The sequence below is a fragment of the Onthophagus taurus genome, chromosome 2 (assembly GCF_036711975.1).
Source record: "Onthophagus taurus isolate NC chromosome 2, IU_Otau_3.0, whole genome shotgun sequence".
In the NCBI taxonomy this organism is placed as follows: Eukaryota; Metazoa; Arthropoda; class Insecta; order Coleoptera; family Scarabaeidae; genus Onthophagus; species Onthophagus taurus.
Genome location: NC_091967.1, coordinates 14,713,636 through 14,731,532, shown reverse-complemented (window position 1 = coordinate 14,731,532; position 17,897 = coordinate 14,713,636). Strand labels below are relative to the sequence as shown.

At 32.0% G+C, this 17,897-nt stretch overlaps 1 protein-coding gene and 1 long non-coding RNA gene across 8 annotated transcripts in view; one reads left to right on the top strand and one right to left on the bottom strand.

Moving 5' to 3' along the window:
• LOC111426958 (somatostatin receptor type 2-like) overlaps positions 1 to 17,897 on the top strand; it is a 91,834-nt gene that overhangs the window by 52,971 nt on the left and 20,966 nt on the right. The window contains exon 1 of one of the 5 annotated variants that reach the window (XM_071194340.1): positions 2,805 to 2,892. The exons of the other annotated variants lie outside the window; for them this stretch is intronic. The gene's annotated coding sequence lies outside the window, so the exon portion shown is untranslated. Of the gene's footprint in view, positions 1 to 2,804; positions 2,893 to 17,897 lie in introns of those variants that run through there. 5 annotated transcript variants of the gene reach the window in all.
• Positions 11,635 to 16,869, bottom strand: LOC111427025 (uncharacterized). Of its 3 annotated transcripts, none has more exons than XR_011639734.1 (4): positions 15,925 to 16,869; positions 15,704 to 15,856; positions 12,863 to 14,145; positions 11,635 to 12,786 (listed from the first exon to the last, which is right to left on the bottom strand). It is a non-coding gene; the product is annotated as an uncharacterized lncRNA (long non-coding RNA). The 3 variants fall into 3 exon arrangements; XR_011639733.1 differs by having other exon boundaries at positions 11,635 to 12,771; positions 15,925 to 16,868; XR_002707892.2 differs by lacking the exon at positions 11,635 to 12,786 and having other exon boundaries at positions 12,810 to 14,145; positions 15,925 to 16,844.

The following is a 17,897-nucleotide window of genomic DNA, read 5'->3' as shown; positions in this document are numbered from 1 at the left end:
CAGAATTGTGTTTAAGAAAAGTGAATGGCAGACTGCCAAAAATCGCCCTAAGTTCACGACCCCAAAATAGGTTATCGATCCAACCTCTGTAGGTTAGGGGAGTGTATCCTTGTCACCGTTGTTACTAGAAGCATCTTTGAACAAAAACAAAGATTTATGAAGCCTATGTCTACAGTTATACATTTTTTCAGGCAACAACAAAAACAGAGCGGAAAAAACAATTTTTTAAGTCTTAAAACAACCATAATTGATAATTTCGTGATGTAAAAAAGATTTCTTTGGAAATTGTAAAAAAAAAACGTTCAATATTCTTTGTTTGTCAGATGTCTGAAAACGACAAAACATCATCTCCCAGTGAATTAGCTCCGAGCGGGCAAAGCGCGATACGAAGTCGTTTGTTTGGATAACAAATTACCAAGTTTCCCTTAATACTTTCGGACCCATCCCTCGGGGCCGTTTAGGCCATATAATTTGTTTCACAGTATTATTCGTTTGTCGCAACAAAGGTTCGGACGAGATACGCCAAATAAATTAATGATAAGTTGGCGAATATTAACGAAAATGTTTTATGATACCAAAAACACAAAAACAAAGTTTTATTAATCCAACAGGTATTTAGATAATTTCGATAAATTTTTATAAAAGCCAATATGCTTCAACCTATCCCAGCATATTTATTACATCCAATACGACATTATTATACCCATATTATCCTTTAGGTGTATATAGGAGAATATTGTAATACCATTAATAGTTATTATATCATCAAAGCTTAAATAGTATTTAGCGCTAACAGCTATAACGGCGAATATATAGGCTATTAAATGGATGGTGTAATAATTAATGATAATCAGCCTCAACGCGTGTGTTTTATGGCTTTTGCAACATACAATTAAATAGTTTTACTAGGAATTATTCTAACCGTAAGTTAGAATTAATCATTTTGGACCTTATTTAGGTATAAGGATTTTAAGATTATTTAAGATTCTTCTATTACGGTTGTTCTATTACTATCCGATTTTAATCTATTTGGTATATACAGTGGTAAAAAGGTAATTTAGTATAAATACCATACATAATAAATACATACGTGTAATACCGAGTCCATATTGTACAATCGCATGGTGAAACTTTCCTGATTAAGGATTCACAACAGCAAATGTGACTAATGACTTATGTATGGGAATCGATGTGACATAGGCAGTAATTGTGCGTCTATTGAAGGGAGACAGTCGACGGACGCTACTTGAATTACGGATTTATACAACTTTGGATTTTGAAAAATAATATGCACCAGTCTTTATCTACCTAGTTTTTATCTACCTAGCATGATGATACCAGACCATTTCTTTCCCCATAACTAACCATCATCAAGAAAGCAGTAGATCAATTAGATTCGAGATTGTCGCTTGTGGCAGCAAAAGCGTAGAAATACTTTTGCCGAGATGGGTGACAGCTACGGATATGTTAGGTAAGGACTTTGTGATCTTTTGGGCAGTGTAGAAGACTGTGTAGATCGGCAACTGGGGATGGGACTAATTCTTTCTGTCATACTATGCTGACTTTATTACATGAAACTCTGATTTTATGCCAAAGATAATGAAAATTTTACCGCCTATCAGCAGAGTACAACACATCATATTAGGAATACTGGTAAACAGTACATGATCGTATACACACAAGGTGATCACATTACATATCGTTGGCAATGTTGTGAATATTGTAAAGATTACATATAGAGTCATTCTTTCTCCTTTTATTTGTATATCTCCGCATTATAAACCCAAAGATAAGATGATATTCCTACAAAACTATAGTTACTATGACATACGTACATTTCTTGAGCTCCTTCTCCTACAATAATAAACCAATTTTCTCAAATCATAACTTTATCAATTTCAAAATTTTATCAAAAATTTCATTCACTGCTATTCATAGATATCCCTCGGCCTTTGAGGATTAATGAACAGTTTAATGAATCAACAAAAAGGTCATCCGGACGCGATTATGACCCAACAAACATTTAACAACAATTGTAGATTTTATCTCAAAAGTTAAAAATTACGGATGCGAATGAAAGTGTTAGTTTAAATGAAAAAAAGTAGGAGGTGATCAAGCTTTACCGATCCGATGCTTTCTTTGCAATATATATATATTACAATATATGAAGTTTTTTTACTTCAGCTCAGTATATTTCAATCCCTAATATATAGCATACGTTGATAGAATTGAGAAAATTCAATCTGCAATAAAATACTTTTACGACTTTTCAAGTATTGTCTCTACACCAACAGGGTCAGCTTGGCGATGTATTGTTTTGTTACAAAAGTGAACACATTTACGTTTTTTAAACATTCTTAATCCCTGATTGTATTCATGTGACTCCTAGTATATTATGCTTTGATTCTGCACTTTCTATTTTGGCTTACCAATTTCATACATGTATCTTATGAATTGTAAGCTTATCACATTTTCATGTTTTCTTGCTTCTTTTCATGTTTTTTTTTTTATCTTTCATTCCTCGCCTCAATAAAGCTTCTTTTAGTACTTTATTAATCGTAGTTATGTGATTTTTTGAATTAAAAACTGCATAAGTCCCAACCAAATCAAAATACACATTTTTAATAAAAATCAGTTGAATACATAAAGTAGGGCGCATGCTTTATCTCATTTTTCTAAGGCACAATATAGCGTGGACTAGCGACGCCGGGCGTCGTGTTTGTAGATCGTTGGTAGTAGCGTCAGTGTAAGCATCTCCAAGTTATCTTACTTGTGGGAAAAAAGCGCACGTGTGTTTCAAACAAACAGGTTTCGTAAATCGAACAAACAGTTTCTTAAAACAATAAACGAGTGGAATGTTTCTTCACCAAATGTTCTATTCATTACAATAAGGTAATTAGTCCCTACAGTAAGTTTTAGATAATCTATTAGATATTCCTTTTTCTGCCAAAAAGCTCTACGATAACGATAAAAAATGATTTTTGTGAAATCATATATGAACATATACGTGATATATTTTGTAAATTTAAAATAGCTGAATTATGAACTTGTGGATACGCTTGTAACTACAATATCGTATTATGTTTACACAAACGAATTCTATTTGAAATATCTATGATTCAGTTTCTATAAATATAAAAGCTTTACATTCTTTTATTTAACAAATAAATAGCTGGTAGCAAAAATAATAGAAATAGTAATTAAAATGGTTGAATTATAGATAAAAAAATATTTTTTTAATATATTTTTTTTATATTCTTGCATAAATCAATATTTATTACCTGCTTTAGGGCCATGGTCTATATAGTAATTATTATCAATACCCGATAAATAAATATTTATAGCCCTATTAAAATTTGTGCCGGTGTAATTTCTTATTATCTTATAACTCCTTTAAAATTTGTTATAACAAACCGTTATTTAAACTGTTATTTGTCGAAATACAACATCAATACCAATGTCCAATTGTATTCGTGCAAACTGCATCAATGTGAAATTGAAAGTAAACACAAGCTATCAATGTTCACAAACGAATGGACATCGAAAATATAGGTACTCAGATATGTTTTTTTTTTTGGTGGATATTTTTATAACCAATAAATTACACGCGTTCAAAAATTAATTAGATAATTTTCGCATCATTTTCTTATCTGTTTACGTCCGGGGCGTAATCTGACATCAGCTACTGATTAAACATTTGCGCAAACACTTCTAGCATGAGCTCTGGTCAAACAAAACTGGTTGGCCAAGCTGCGCACATTAGCGAATCATAAAATATTGAAACCGTTTTCCAAACGATAAACCCTAGATAATATCGGTTACTTTACGGGTAAATTTGAATGAATCCAATGTCGATTGCAAGTTTTCGGTCAAATATAATCAAACTATCTGCATTATCCAAACAAAACTTGTTCGGTAGTCATCACTGGATTAGTTTTGTTTGGAAGCGAAGATCAAGTAGGAAAGTTTGATAAAGCTCGATTCTCAATCTAGAATCCAGTGCGCGATACTCGAAGTGTTTTCTATATTTTAATTGCTTTGGGAGTACACATTCTTTTATAAAATAAATTCTAAAATGAGTTACTTTAGTAAAGATCGTTATTAATCAATTATCGATGAATATAAGAATTGTTTATTTAACCAAAAATTTTGGCAACTTTAATCTTGATATTTGTTTGTTTTTCCAACGAAAGAATTTATAATTAATGTACAGTATGATGTAAAAGAAAACAATTCCTTTTAAAATTTTACCTCAAATTCTCATTTTTCTCGAACTAGGTTTTTTTAAGATGGAATAGACACACATCCACACATCATAAACTATAAGCTCTTCCTTTATGCAAACACGACCAAAGAGTTTACAATATCGATCAGCTTACAGTAAAAGAGAACTAACACAAACAACTATCACAGTAAATTTCATAACCACAAAGAGAACAAAGTTGTCCTTTCAAATTTACGCCTAAACTACTTTTTTGTATTCATTAAACGTGAACATATCGAAATTGTCCTCATAATTGTTTGTATGACCAAAATCTATGTGTAAATTACAAAATTATCCTTGTTTTATAAATACAGATGGCCGGAATTGCGAGCGGATAACACATATATGTTGAAATTGATGAATACTAATCCAAAATAAATACATTATGTGAATATAAGCTTATTGAAGTTACGTAAAATAGGATTAATATGTATTATTTAATACCTGTTGGAATAAACAAGATTACATATGTGACGAAAATGGAAAAGTTTTTGGAAATTATTTTTCTTAGTCATAAAAAATAACCAAAATTTACCATAAAAATTATATAACACAATAACAGTTTTTCTAGAAATTAAGCACTTACACATTTGGTGATCGCATAAATAATTAATCACACAAAAGTAGAGAAAGTAGGAGATTATGTTGGCTAGCAACCTAACATTTATGAAACACGCGAAAGCTAAAATTGCTGGTAGACTACGGATTGTAGAGATTAGTCATATTACAAAACTTTCTCCTAAGGTAGTATTGATTTCACCTTGAGTATTACTTTTCCTGAATATATCAGCAGATTATATTCATACCCCGTTACCACATCGAAATGTTCCCATATCTTAATTCTGCATTTGATAGATTTAGAAGAAAAATAATGTTTCACACATGCGTTTGAATTTGGTCATTGATTCTGTGGAATGTTATCATCGTTACATTCACTATTCCATAAACCTGAATTCTAGTTTAGCTATACTTATGATAGGTAGATTATATTTTGCATACTTTAGTACACATAACTGCACATCTCCAATCTACGTGGCATTACACAAAGTCCATAACCTTATTATTTAATTATTTAATTTTTATGTAATAATTCAAGCACCAATATTTATTTAAAATTTTTAAAAAAATGTTGTAGATGTTTAATTTTCTGGGTTTCTCTTTTAGAGTCGGCACACAACGTAGAAGCAATTGCTGTTGTTTTTCTTTGCAGATTATTCGTCTATGAAAGTTCTGTGTTAGGTTGACAGCCTTTTCATCTGTATCATTCCTTGCTTTTAGAGAAAGAACTGTATTTTTTTGGCTTTTAATAACAAAGTCTTGCTCTCCCACAAATGAGGACATTAATGCAGAAAAGTGTCGTTTATTTCCAAGCGAGAGAAAGGATTTTCCCCCTTAATCAATACGAAAATTCTTATCTCTCGTCTTGCATTGTAATTAAACCGTTCATTTGTACCAAGTCATGTCTTATATACACACTGATGTGAATTAGAATTTCGATAATGTGGAGCCATACGTGTGGATAACTTGATTATCTCAGGAGTGAGAGAAAGCCTTTCCGATATCATATTGGTTCTAGTATCGATTCTCCCAGTACACTTGCAAATTTTGTACCAATATCGCAGTATCCCCTAGAAACTACATTCGCTCTGCTTGAAATGAGGAGTCCCAGGTTGACATGATCTAATCCGTGTTCCAAAAACTGCAATAAAATCAATCATACCATTTTCTGTAGAATATTGTCTCATTTAATATTAGAGATTTCATTGTTTTCTAAATTACGTCATATCTACCAAATAAGAGTCACGAGGTCAAAATCGGCACCTTTGAATCTGTTTACAAACCCCATTACATTCAGCGTACTTCTCCCTGAAAGTGTAGCCGTTCTTCTAAAGTACATCTTTTAGATATCTTTCTTCTTTCTTTAAACTCTTTTCGTCGCATATCCTTTCCGCTCGCTGGGACGATGCTTGGATCACTGACCTCCTCTGTTATGGATGGTGGTGGGACGAAGCGTATGGGTCTTCGTGTGGGTCTTCTTCTCCCATTTCCATGCTCCCATCTGTTATCCTTGTGACCAAAATATCCAGGAAAGGTAACATATTTTGCAGCTTCTGTTTCCATGGTAAATTTGACCATGAGGTGTTGCGAGTTCAAGTGGTCAAGGAACTCTTAGAGATGCTCGTTTCTATGCTGCCAGATCACAAAGGTGTTATCGACATAACGAAGCCATAGCTTTTGGTTGTCACGAACTCTTCCTTAACGCTTCTTCTTCAAACATTTCCATGAAGAAATTGGCGATTACGTGTGATAAATATGGTTGCTTTTCTTTACTTGCTTTGGCGTAGCTCACCTTTTCATTCTAATTCGCTATCCCCCTCCTCTACTCTTTTACTTCTGTCTCACCTAAATAGATCCCGTCACCTATTCTCACCAAAGCGTCATATATTATGAGCAGTAAGCTCTCAATTATCCTGCAACATTTCGTATCTTGATTTTTAGAAAACACAAATGTTATTGCCCTTACTTTATATTCTGCATATGTTCCTCATCTTGGAACATTTTTTTTTAAAAAGCTGTGTATGAGGCAACAACGGGAAAGCTTTTTATAAATTTCCTACTTAAGTCTTCGAGACAATTAAATAGTTTAACGCAACTTGAAAGTTGCGAAATACCGAGCTGCATTTTATGACAGCAATTTCACTACGAAAGCTCAAGCACAATATCTAAGTGTTGCAATGAAAATGGTCATAGTAATTGAATTAAATTTTTATTAAGAAATAATATTACATTTGTTATAATTTGATATAAAGTATAAAATAATTTAAAAATTGAACACGTACCTTTGTCCAAAAATGACTTGAATATTACTTAAATTATATATTATTCTGGTTCAGGACACGTACTACCTACTTCATGATTTATTAACGCTGTACAGGAAGTTTTAAAACAAGGAAGCGGAAAGCAGATCATTATTTATTTTAAATCCAACCTGCACTTTTAAAATTTATATTAAATTTTCGGCAATAAATCATATTCGCTACTATGAATAACACTAGATATAATTATATCTTGATTTATTAATATAGGTGTGTCTTTTATCTCGCTCCAGTTATGTCTTATTTATCCGTTAAAATTTATATTAGACGATGTGTTTCAAAGAAATAAACACCTTTAATAGTATTCGTTGTTTGAATGGCAATAATTTTCATTCAGTTTACATTTACAAAGCGCTAAAAGTATAAATAGTTCGGTTCATATTTGACCGAGATTTAATTTTCAGAGTAAAATTATAAGCGAAACAGCATTATTGTGCTGCATTGCGGTAGTGTAAATATTTTGCTGTGTAAATAAAAATGAGAAATGTCTTCAAAGAAAATGGGAAAACGACGAGGAAGGAAAATTATTCGGGTACCACTTAATTAATAAATACCACAATTGATTAAATTCTGAGGGGAAAGATCAGCGAGAAGTCAACTAAATTAAAAGGATTTCTTTGAAAATGGCTAGTCCATTCCGACAACCATAAAGAACAATTTAATTAAAACGTACGTCCACCGGGCGAGACAGGTTTCCATGAATTTCCTGGGTAATTATAATTAATATTTATATTATTTCGAGATATAATTATTTTATACAAATAAATCTTTTTTAGAATTTTTAAAATATTTTTATTTTAAATTAAAAAAAATACGTAATCTTGATACAACTTAATTTAAATATTGTCGCAGAATGATAAATAAACTTAAAAAATTTGCCTTGGAAATTTTCTACAAACATTTTTTCTTCTCTTGTTACCCTTATCTTCGGACGCGTAAATGTAAATAGATTTTATTTTTAAATACGGTATCACTTTGCATCTATTAACTACTTTTTTCTTGTTCTCAGTTTTAGATTAGCATCAACAAAAAAGTGGCTTTAAATCGTGCCAATCTAATCTTTTATTGAAGTTTGAACTAAAACCGCGATCCTGATAAATTGCGGCATTTTCAAAGCGCGATTAAGTTTCTGACAACGCCTTTCATGAAAATACGCCAATATCCCATTGTCATCAACTCAATGAATTTCTAATAGATTTCCTCGGTTAACGATAAAACTTTTCGGTTTAATTAGAATCGTGATAGGGGACGTCGTTTATAACTACAACTAATGAAAGTTTTAACTGTCTAATCTTTCAAACAATTATAAAAGATTCTGTTTTTTATTTGTCGTTCAATTATGAAAGCTATTTAATAAAAATTATTTCCCAAATAGGGTTTAGAAACTGCCAATAATGCTGGTACTGGTGCTGACATCTCAATAAATTAATAGATTTCATCGTGCTCCGAGAAAAGTTCGGTTCTTAATCCCATCCACACCAACTTTTATTGCCGATTAGTTAACGGAAATATGTCGATTCATATAGCTTGGCAAATTTATTTTGGCCGGTCAGTTGCGCAGAAGAAGGAATGCGACAGTAAATCGTTAAGGTGAGATAAACGAACTCGTGACATCAACGACCGTAAGCTATGCTCGCTAAAAATTTAGTACCCTAATAACATTATCCTAACATTAATGTTTATGGTTATGCAAGGTTGAATTCAAAAATTTATAATCCTGAAATTTGATGATTTGAAAAAAACCATCTTCAAAATACTAAATATAAAGTAAATTTGCTTTTAATTAATTTTTATTTCATGATAATATCTCCATTCGTTCTTGAGATACGATCTTTTAAAGTTTATGTTTCAAATCGATAACAATCAAATATGCAAGGTATGATTAAAAAATCATAACAACGATGTTTATGGAAAATAACAAATTCTTTATGGCGCATTAAATTTTCAACAAATTTGCTTTAAAATGTTTTTTACTTCATTATAATATCTCGATTAGTTCTTAAGATACGATTCTTTAAAATTTATGGTCCATATCTATTTCACCGTGCAGTTAACGAACATTAATGCCGTGCTTAATGAAAAATCATGAAGATCCTTTGGCGAGAAAAACAGCGACCCAAAAATCGATAATCTGATACGATTAACAGCAGGATAGTGGCAAAAAACATGCTCAACTGTTTCAACAAGTTGAGGCGTGTCTTTAATCGCCAGTGCCCAGTAAAGACACCCATTAGAACTTTAATGCTGCTATGAGCAAGTAATAATATATTCCCGGGTTTGACAGTGGGTCTATAGTAGGCGAAGTCTCTCTTAAGCTAAATACAGTCCAATCCTATGTTTGGCCATCGCAAATGATATACCAACTGCTAGCAACCTAACCTAACCCACAAATGCTTTAGCGTGCCCTCTTGTGCTAGCTCATCTGCCGGTTTATTGCCAGCAACTCCAGAGTTACCTAGGACCCAGATCAAAGAAACTCTGTTATCACAACTCAATGTGGTTAAAGTTAATCAGAGCCGACACCGTTTTCACGACCTTGGAGAGCAGCTTGACTGTCTCAAAAAGATCGTGCTGTCATATTCTTCACCCTTCTCTCAAAAAGGATGTCAATAGCAAATATTTCCGGCTTGAATACAGTACAGTACGTACCCAGGCTGTAAGCTTGATTAATCCAAAGTGTCTGGCAGTATACTCCTGCCCCGACACCTTCCGGCTTTTTGATTCATCTATGCAGATATCTGCCTGAACCAGAGAATTTTCGTTTTGGATCCAGGATTGCCGTTCAAGCAGTACAATCTGGTTTCAAGCATTAATTACTGGTGCTGATCCCGTCAAATCCCGATCAGTGCTTATAGTGTCTTCCACAGCCCATTGGTAAGACATGTCAGAGCAGTTTTAAGCATATTACATTACATTACATTACATAGAATACATATCGGGTAGGCGGACCAACCAACCTTGCACCGCGACCCTAAGGATCTATTGTACCCCGATAGATATCGTTATCAAATTTCACCGTGCAGTCCAATGCTCTTAACGAACATTAATACCTTGCTCGGCGAAAGGTCATTCAGATCTTTTGAGGAGATAAACTGCGACCCAAAAATCGAGAATCTGATACGGTTAACGGCAGGGCAGTGGCATAAAACATGCTCAACCGTCTCTGCTTCCTCCGCACATAGTCGGCATTCAACATCGTCGGCTAAACCCAACAAGTTGAGGTGTGCTTTTAATCGGCAGTGCCCAGTAAAAACACCCATTAGAACTTTTATGCTACTACGGGCAAGTCCTAAAATATTCCCGGGTCTGACAGTGGCGATGTTAATAAACACCTTAGCATGTCTCATTCCAGGAGAACTGGTCCACAGTAGGCGAAGTCTCTCTTCAGCCCACAGTCCAATCCTATATTTGGCCATCGCAAATGATACACCAACTGCTGGTTCCGGTCCCACAAACGCTTCAGCGCTGCCATCTCGTGCTAGCTTATCTGCCGCTTCATTGCCAGCAACACCAGAGTGACCCGGGACCCAGATCAGAGAGACTCTGTTATCATAACTCAGTGTGTTTAATGTTCTCTTACAATCATTAACCAGAGCCGACACCGTTTTCACGGCTTGCAGCGCCTGGAGATCGGCTTGACTGTCTGAGAAAATTCGTACTGTCATGTTCTTCACCCCTCTTTCAAGAAGGATTTTAGCACCCATGTCAATAGCAAATACTTCCGCCTGAAATACAGTACAGTACGTACCCAGGCTGTAGGCTTGCTTAATTCGAGGTGTCTGGCAGTATACTCCTGCTCCTACCCCTTCAGGCGTTTTTGATCCATCTGTGTACCAGCAAATGTCTGCCCGAACCAGAGAATTTTCATTTTCTATCCAGGACTGCCGCTCAAGCAGTACAATCTGGTATCGAGCATTAATCACTGATAGTGATACCGCCAAATCTGACGGCATTGATAGCACAGTATCAGTGCTTATAATGTCTTCCGCAGCCCATTGGTAGGACATGTCGGAACAGTTTTGAGCATATTGCTTAAATCTGTAAATGGTAGTTCTGACCACTTTCTCTATATGTAAATGCAAAGGAGATAGACCAAGCAGAACATCCATTACTAGAGTTGGCGTTGTGCTTATCTTACCAGAGATTACAAACCCAGCAATACCACTGATAGCTGAAGTCTGTTGGGGTTTCCTATACCAGGCTGGCGTTCCGTATGTGGTCATAGGTCTAACCAAAGTCACATAGACTGGCTCTATGTGTCTTTCAGGGGTAAAACCCCAATTTTTTCCACAAAGACTACGACAAGTACACAAAGATAATCTAATTTTGTGTAAAACTTCCTGCATATGTCCATTCCAGGAGAGGCTTCTACTAATTGTACAAACTCAGAGGTGTGTTCTGTATTTCTCTCATAACCAAATATAACGTTTATGAAATTTGTATGCAACCAATCAAACAATTAAGTATTTTTGGTAATCTAAATGACAAATGGTATCAAATTGAAATAATATTTTATCCACATACAATTACTTTATACATACATAGGCGAATTTTTAGTATAACCCTTATCCATGTTAATTTTTAGCGCATTTATAAAACACATTTTATAATTTTCGTCTTCAATTAACATTAATGTTATATTAAATATCACGTTACTAGTACTAACAATTGCTCCTACACAATTTATCACTGAAATGTTGAAAGCATTTACGACAAAAATATTAAAATAATAATCAGGACACCAACAATTTATTTCATTTATTTAAATAAAATATGTAAATAAATAATTATTTATCGAAATACTTAATCGTTTAGTTAATCATTTATAAAACACATTTTATAATTTTCGTCTTCAATTAACATTAATGTTATATTAAATATCACGTTACTAGTACTAACAATTGCTCCTACACAATTTATCACTGAAATGTTGAAAGCATTTACGACAAAAATATTAAAATAATAATCAGGACACCAACAACATAAAAAACACGAAACAAGAATCCATAATAATACTTCGTTTCCTATCCGAACATTAGATTTATGTATAAAAGAGAGAGTTTTCATCGTTAACATCACTATCATAATCAAAAATACGATAACTCGCGATATTACATATAAATAAATTAAATTATCTTCCCTTATAAGTGGTATTGAGTATAAAATCATTGTTATTGTGGTTACAATCCATAAAATGTTAATACAATGTTTACACAGCGATTCGAATGCGAGAATATTATCTATGTTTAACATTATCATTAAAGAGTAAAGAGCCAATAAAAGATGATTATGAACATCGTATAAAACAAAGAACAAAATTGTCGAATTTAAATAAGAAATAGTAATAAATCCAATTTTTGTTATAAACAGAAAAATGAAATAGTAACTAACGTGGCTTATTACGTGATAACCTCTTCTTTTCTTTTCATTAGTTTCGGTGTAATCACCATATTTAATTAAATAAATGACAAAAACGTTTACTAAAATTGAAATTAAAGCTATTATTAACGTAGATATCTCTGTTATATTAAGCTGCCATAAGGATTCCTTTGTGGTGATTGTTTTATTTATTCTTGTATGCATAGTATTCAATCCAATAGTTGATATTATAAGTATTGGTAATCTAAGATACTGAAACAAACAAGACTAATTTAAATGAAAAAAAAACATTGTGTTGGTAACGCAACAAATTTATTTAAGGCGGGTTGAATTGGGTACAAACCGTTAAAATGCGTTGGATTACTATCACTCAAAACAAACATAAACTAAAAGTTGTCAGCGAATATATTAAAAAATTTGCTAAATGAAATTTTGAGCAAGAGGAAACACAATATTTTACAAAATTATAGACAAATAGCCAATTGAGTAGAATAGCGTGTACAAAAAAGTACGCACTATATATTAATGACGTGTATAGTAAGTATAAGTGTTGACTGTGGTGATTAAAATCAATCTGAGTAAGATGTTTTCATTTACTTGAAATGTATACAACCAACTAAACGATTAAGTATTTCGATAAATAATTATTTATTAACATATTTTATTTAAATAAATGAAATAAATCAATACGTAATGTTTTTACCAACTTTAAACGACACTAATAATATATTAACAAAATGCATATTTTATTAACATTTACATACTAAAATAAATTATGCACACACAAATATGCTTTTAGTATTAACCTCTACAAAATTAATATTAAAAACACGTCTAAAACTCATTTTAAAATTACTATCGACAATTAACATTAAAATTATATTAAATATAACGTTACTGGTACACGCAACCACTCCAATACAATATATCATCGACGTATCAAAAATATTAACGTGAGAAACGTTAAAAAGAAGATCTGGACACCAGCAACATAGAAAGCTTAGCACAAGAACGGATTGTAAGATGTCGGTTTCAACCCGAATACAACTTTTTTGCAAATAAATTGTAACTCTAATCATTAACATGGTTATAATGAGGAAAAATCCTATTACACGTAAAACTATAAATGAATAGATTAAAGTATCATCAACTATAATTAATGATATTGAATATAAAATCATCGTAATTGTTATAATCCATAAAATTTTACTGAAGTGTTTGGTCATACTTTCGTTTTCCAAAGTATAATTAACATTAAACATTATCATTAAAGAATAGAGAGCTAATAAAAAGTGATTATGCGTATCGTATAGGACGAGAAAAGCGATTTTCATGTTTAAATGTGTAATAATAATAAATCCAATATTTGTGGTTAATAAACAAATTAAAAAATAACCTACATGGCTTATTACGTGATAAGCACTTCTTTTCTTTTCATCTTTTTCGTTATTTTGACTAAATTTAAGAAGGTAAATAAAAACAATGTTTATTAAAATTGAAACAACAGCTAACAATAACGTTAATGTTTCTGTTATGTTCAGTGGCCAAAGTGATGTGTTTCTTTCGTCAGTTCCGTTTATAATTTTTTCTATTTCTTTGTTTAATTCCATAACTGTGAAAAGGCAGCTAAAACATAGAAAATATAGTTTTGATAAAAGATGAATTAAATATTCTACAAAATTATTTAAGATCATATTGGATTATAATAAGTAAGATATTTGAATAATCTTGGGTGGATTACGAAGTGAAATTGGAAGGACAAACTTAAGCCTTGTTTGTTGTTAAAGTATTTTCACAATGGTGTTCAAGCAAACTTCAACTTTTTTGAAAAATCCAACAGTTGGATCTTTATGAGTTGAACAGTTCTTTTTAATTTCTTTTATTACTGTCTCGTTAGAGAAAGATGTAACATGCAGGATGTAGTAAAATGAAAAAAGAAGAAAAGAGAAAAGGAGTGGAAGGAACATGTAGAAAGAATGAGAATAAGTAAGAATTTGTGTGTGTGGACAACCGGAAGAAAAAAATGGACATCCCCCAAGAGATGGACTCAGAAATAGTGCTCTTTATCTGCGGAATAAGTCCAAAATATGAGGCTTGACAAACACGGAATTACTTCTGGTGGAATGTAGTAGTTTGACGAGCCATAAACATACATAAATTCTGTCTTACAAAACCTTACATGTTTTCCATCCAGAGTCGCTAAATATTTTGCATTAAAGTATGTGCTATAATCTCGTCTTGTTTTTTTTTTTGCAAGAGAAACATTTCTTTCCATCGTTTTACACCCTTGGTCAATCCGCTTGAGTACTCTTCCCCTAAATTACAGTATTTTTATGCCTTCAACTCGATTTTGTAGCTGGTACCGGTGTAGCTTCATTACTTCTATATACTGTGACTAAAATATTATTTACTTCCAATTATTTCCTCAACCACAACACCTATTGGAAGCACTCCTCTCAATTTGGGGCTTAGCTGTAGATGTTAATGTTGTAGTGTTAATACAAGACCGAAATGTTTTGATACCATCAGAAGTAATAATAAAATCAAACTTGAATACCCCATTAGCTTCCTTCGAGTCCGTTTACATCTTTAGCACTTAATTTGTCTTGAATCATCACTCTAGATATGAATTAAGATGAATTTAATCGTCCCAGAAACGAAAATTACCGAAAGATAGCGAAAAATAAATTTTCTTACTACAACTTATGATACAAAATTATGTAATTAAATAAAATATAAGAAATTAGGTAGATTTTGAAATAATTTCAAAGACGTTTTCATTTTTACCGCGTACGAATTACCGTTTCGTAATTTATTAACGAAAATAAATCCTGTAACACTCCCGGTTTAATCCACGACACAAAATCGATTAAACCAAAAATAGTTATGGACAGATTGGTGAGATTAAAGTTTCGAAATTGATTTTAATACAGTTGTATTGAATTGAACACCTATAAATTGACATCACCGACATAATCAGAAAGAGATTATTTGGAAAATCCGAAAATTTTATCCAGAAATTATTAAAATCAAGGGTTAATAAACAAAATTAATAAGAAATAAATATCAGTGTAGCTTTATCAAACAAATTTAAAATTAGGATGGGAAATTTTCATACATTCTTTACTAAAACACTATTTAACACTAATTCTAAATTAAATGATTGATAGCACATTTTACTTACTCTGTATATCTAATGGATTTATTTTTCTTAACAATGAAATTTTATTCCATCACTTTCTTCTCTAAACTATTATTCTGTATTATTCTTGCATCTTTATTAATATATTGTTGATATATTTAATTGATATTCAATCCTCTTATTTTAATTTTTTCTCTAAAACCAACAACATTTGTAAGAAATACCACTTTAAATTCACTTTATACATTTCAAGAAATACGCACACGTTAAAATATTTCAATGTTATAACCAAGTCTTCATTTCACTGAATAAAATGGTATGCTCTACGTAAATCTGTTTATGTCAAAGGTTGCGGCACTTATTATTTTTAAGCGATAAAGATAAGGAAGTATACTTTTGATGTTAAATATCTAACTACAAAAATGTTAGTTGTGCGTTTCAGTTAAACTGGTTAATCTCAAGGAAAAATAAACTTAACCATTATAGTCCAAAGGTGCATATTTATAATGCTATCAAATTAAAGTGTCATTCCAATTAAATTGATTGATGAAAATTGCTTGCAATCAAACGTTAATTTCGCTTGAATTATAAAATAAAGAAATTTCAAAATTTATTTTCTGCTTAACATCATATTTAATTAAATTTCATTTCATTTTTAACGTTGCGTCGTTTCAAAACATTCACTACGAAAACGGTTGATAATTAAAATGTGACTTTTTATTTTATTTTGTATTAAATTTGTTTGTGTAATTTATTTTTACTTCCATCGACGTCGTAGAGTCTTCTTTTATAAAGCGGTTTACCCGCCGGTGGTCCTGTCAAGTTAAAAACTACGTTACCCAGTAAAGAATTCGTATCTCCCAAGGAATGCGGGTTTTAGAAGTAGTCCACAAATTCCACATGTTTAACGAAGACAATAACTAACTAAGCTCTCAATTTAGACCGTAATTGGGGAAATGAAGACGTGCGCGGCTTACAAACGATGATATAACCACAACAGTACTTAATCAGTACAATAATTAATCTAGTAGTGCTTTTGGTCCGCAAATTCCAGATAATTTGTTCTCGTCGCGTAGTCGTATGAGTTGTTAATTGAGGTGTGTTATTCTTTTTCAGTTATACACAACGCAAATTAAACTTCGATAAAAGACGTCAATAAGATCTTATTTATAACTTGATATGTAAATTATAGTTAATGATGTAACAATTTAAAACACCCACGATAATTGACCAATTAAGATCTTTTTTGAATTTATGGTTATTTTATGCAAAAAGAAACAAAAATTTTAATTAGATTAATTTATTTTTTTTTCGAATAAAATGTAATAATAATAATACTTATCCCTATTATATGTGTACAAAATAATGTAATAACACGTTAATATTAAACTTTTAATGTTGTATAATTGCTATAATTATTTTTTTATTGATTAAGTTGTGTACCACGATCGTTATCAGAGGGCAAAGCTAATTCTGCTCTACAATGCAACATTTTAAATAAATTCGTATAAAACTGTTTGTTTAATAAGGTCAATACGAAAACGTTAAAGATTGAATTAGTAAATCCGATTATATTAGCGTGCCAAGACAACAATCCATACAATTTATTCTCGGATCCATAAGCGATGTATAAGAAGAACCATTTGAAAATCCAAGAGAAAACATAAGTAAAAGCAACAGCTAATCTCAATCTATAATTGCTATCGTTTTGTTGCTCACTATTTAAATTATAAGAAATTAATTTTCCGATAAATACAACAAACAAAATTCCATAACCGACACTGGACATAATTTCGGGAAAATTAATATGAGGATCGCCAACGGTACAATTAATAATCGATGCGATACTTATAACAACAATAAGCATCCAAGAAGCGGTTAAGAATTTCCTGTAATTCGACGAAATGAAATAGTCGAACAAGAAAATTGTAATTAACAATATCGTTGCGAACTCCAAGTTGCCCTCAATGTCTTTGAACACGCAAATGACTTCATCCCCTTCGACTGTTGCTTCTAATAAAAAGTTTACCGGTACGAAGATTAGATAAAGTAGGTCGTATATCGCCCAGTTGGAAATGTAGGAATTTGTCGGTGTCCTCATCGACTTGTTCTTTAGAATCGTCCTGATGATGACATAATTCGTCCAGATACCCACAAAACATATTATCGTTGAGAATATCTCATACGACAGCTTAATCTTTTCCGAATCGGCAAACATCCCAATTGAGTAGTTGAA